Genomic DNA, 4,021 nt, shown 5'->3' on the forward strand with positions numbered 1-4,021 from the left:
TAGTTCTATAAGTTTGTGTTCTGGGCGGGAAAGAATATGGGGTGTGGGTGTGTGTGTGGGGAGAGGGGTAAGGAAATGCATGGAGGATGCAGATAACTTGGGTTGCCATAGTTACCTTTCCTCTGCTTGGTGCAGCTGTTTCAGGCTCTGATGCTCCACCCATCACCACATTAGAAAATAACAACAAGAAGTTCTCATCTGTACATTATGCGGACAAATGAAGGATATCCGTAGCACAAGCGTAGGGCATACAAAGGACACTTACATTGGAACTGCCTCAGCAGGAACAACAGTGCACCAGAGGCATGAATTTTAACATGAGCAAAACGTTTAAACATCATGTTTTGTTAGTTGAGTTTGTGTACATGGGAAAGGCACACGTCTAAGACCGTTGCTGAGCTCTAGATTATGTCGTTCCTTACAAATCCGCTCTGCTCACCTCTCCCCTTCTAACAGTGGAACTTCAATGGTGGTTGAAAAGAAGAATTGCTCTTTTATTGTTTCTCAGTAATTGAAAATCTGCAACCTGGTAATCTTTTAAACAACACAAATTGTCCTAGAAGTAAAGGAGTACTTGTGGCACCTTAGAGACTAACAAATTTATTTGAGCATAAGCTTTCATGAGCTACAGCTGTAGCTCATGAAAGCTTATGCTCAAATAAATTTGTTAGTCTCTAAGGTGCCACAAGTACTCCTTTCCTTTTTGCGGATACAGACTAACACGGCTGCTACTCTGAAACCTGTCCTAGAAGTGAATATTTTGTGGTAAGTAGGATAGGTGCTTTTGAAAATGTTACCGCTTTTTTTTAAATGGCCCAGATCCTCAAAAGGATCTAGGCACCTAACTCCCATTGAGTCAGTGGAAAGTCTCATTAAATTAAACATGATAATGAAACCCCATACAAATCATAGAATCATAGAATATCAGGGTTGGAAGGGACCTCAGGAGGTCATCTAGTCCAACCCCCTGCTCAAAGCAGGACCAATCCCCAACTAAATCATCCCAGCCAGGCCTTTGTCAAGCTGACCTTAGAAACTTCTAAGGAAGGAGATTCTACCACCTCCCTAGGTAACCCATTCCAGTGTTTCACCACCCTCCTAGTGAAAAAGTTTTTCCTAATATCCAACCTAAACCTCCCCCACTGCAACTTGAGACCATTACTCCTCTTTCTGTCATCTGCTACCACTGAGAACAGTCTAGACCCATCCTCTTTGGAACCCCCTTTCAGGTAGTTGAAAGCAGCTATCAAATCCCCCCTCATTCTTTCCTTCCGCAGACTAAACAATCCCAGTTTCCCTCAGCCTCTCCTCATAGGTCATGTGTTCCAATCCCCTAATCATTTTTGTTGCCCTCCGCTGGACATTTTCCAATTTTTCCACATCCTTCTTGTAGTGTGGGGCCCAAAACTGGACACAGTACTCCAGATGAGGCCTCACCAATGTCGAATAGAGGGGAGCGATCACGTCCCTCGATCTGCTGGCAATGTCCCTACTTGTACATACCAAAATGCCATTGGCTTTCTTGGCAACAAGGGCACACTATTGACTCATATCCAGCTTCTCGTCCACTGTAACCCCTAGGTCCTTTTCTGCAGAACTGCTGCCTAGCTATTTGGTCCCTAGTCTGTAGCGGTGCATGGGATTCTTCCGTCCTAAGTGCAGGACTCTGCACTTGTCCTTGTTGAACCTCATCAGATTTCTTTTGGCCCAATGCTCTAATTTGTCTAGGTCCCTCTGTATCCTATCCCTACCCTCCAGCGTATCTACCTCTCCTCCCAGTTTAGTGTAGTCTGCAAACTTGCTGAGGGTGCAATCCACACCATCCTCCAGATCATTAATGAAGATATTGAACAAAACCGGCCCGAGGACTGACCCTTGGGGCACTCCACTTGTTACCGGCTTCCAACTAGAGATGGAGCCATTGATCACTACCCATTCAGCCCGACAATCTAGCCAGCTTTCTATCCACCTTATAGTCCATTCATCCAGCCCATACTTCTTTAATTTGTTGGCAAGAATACTGTGGGAGACCATGTCAAAAGCTTTGCTAAAGTCAAGGAACAACACATCCACTGCTTTCCCCTCATCCACAGAGCCAGTTATCTCGTCATAGAAGGCAATTAGATTAGTCAGGCATGACTTGCCCTTGGTGAATCCATGCTGACTGTTCCAGATCACTTTCCACACTTCTAAGTGCTTCAGAATTGATTCCTTGAGGACCTGCTCCAAATGCCTGGGTGATATTATCAAAGTCACACTGAAATAAGGCAGGTGGACAGGTTTCTGATGCAGCGTTTCCACCAACAGAGAGAGATGGGGGAATTGTCTGCCTGGTGCACCCCCTTTGTTTCACTCAGGTGCTGCAAAGGGAGCAGAAACCTCCCTCAGCTCCCTCACTTGGCATAGAGGGAAGTCCCCATGGAGTCAGCAGAACAACTCCTGTGCTGCTCTGTCAGCTCCCTGTGCAGGAAGAGAAGGCTTATGGGGCAGTGAGGGTGAGGGGAGTGGCTGAAGCACAATGTAATCTAGCAGTCCACAGGCTGCTCTAGGTTGTGCTGTGGCAGAGCATCACTGACCTCTAACTGGGTCCCTGACCGACTGCTCGGTGGAAACTGGGTGCAGCAGAAATCTGTCCCACAATGCTGTCTTCCCTTCGGCGGTGGGCAAGAAAGGAGTAAAACAATGCAGTGTTGAATGCTTTGGTGTGCATGTTAGTCCTGACCATTTCAATTTGTTTTTAACGGTGTGCCCAATCCGGCAGTGTATTTCTATTAGCAGGGAATGCAGTGTCATGACAACCCTGGAGAGAACGTGAATGGTGACTATGCTTTGTGAACATCGTCCCTCTTTCTTTCTTGTGCGATTTCATCTCAGAGCTAAGTTTTTCATTTGCTCCTTTACTGAATGCTGGGACAGGTACAATCCATTAGCATCATCCTTTCCTCAGCTGTTATCAGTACATATTGCAGCAGCCCATGGCATGGTCTGACCTGCCATCACTAAGTTACATTTTATACAGGAATTCACATCTTCCAAGTACTAATTTGTCATCTCAGCACCTGTGTCAGACAAGTAACTATTCCTCCAGACCCCACCCTTCCCAAATACCAAAAAATACCAGAGGAGCCCTACAGGCTGCTCTGAAGATCAATAGATTCAGGCTGTTTTGAACTGAGATGCGGCCCATAGTGGAGGGGCCCTCATGGTGTCAGAAATCCCAGGTCTGTTCTATCAGAGCGACTCAAGCTTGAACGTCATTTGACCCTGCTGCTTTCCATAGCTCAAGATTTGTGGCCGATAAATGTTCTTCATTTCATCTGTAAATTGGAAATGAAGGTGCATAGCAGGAAACACACATCCCCACCTGCTCTTCATAAACCACTTGGAAATAAGGATGGACGATACAGGTTCAGAGCAATGAAGGAAGTTGCCTTCCCATACCACAATCCCTCTCCTTCCAACCAGGAGCAAACACCCCATCCTTTGACGAGCATTATCAACTATATTTCTAGGAAGCCAACTAGCCTACTATCTCAGTGCCAAGTGACCTGTTTATGAGGCTAGCTCCTGTAGTTCTCTTCCAAGGCCAAAACGTACAACAGCAATGTTGCAGTATCAGCAGAGGACTGGGTTGTTGGGCAAGGGATCATTCACCTGGTGGGCTACAAGTTTGCTGCATCTCCTGCAACATTCATGTACCAAAAAATAAATAAATAAAAAGCTGGAGTGTTGCTGTTGGGTAGTGAGGTGCTGCTCTAGGCCCACTGCCCCTGCCTGTGTCCACACCTCCCTCCTGCACCTTACCACCTGGCCCTTGCTCCCTGAATAACCACTGCAAGGCCTTGGGAGATGAAAGGGCAAATCCATTGCACAGTATGTAAGTCAGGGCTAGGGTTGCCACCAGACCCTTATTACAGGGAACGTTTTTTCATCTCTATACAACAAGATCAGGAGTTGGTGAATGCTGCAAAAAGTAGCACGAAATACCCCTGGTGAATGTAGGTGAGAACTCCTTAATAGT

The sequence above is a fragment of the Lepidochelys olivacea genome (genome assembly GCF_965140295.1).
Source record: "Lepidochelys olivacea isolate rLepOli2 genome assembly, chromosome: 1".
NCBI classification, from domain to species: domain Eukaryota; kingdom Metazoa; phylum Chordata; order Testudines; family Cheloniidae; genus Lepidochelys; species Lepidochelys olivacea.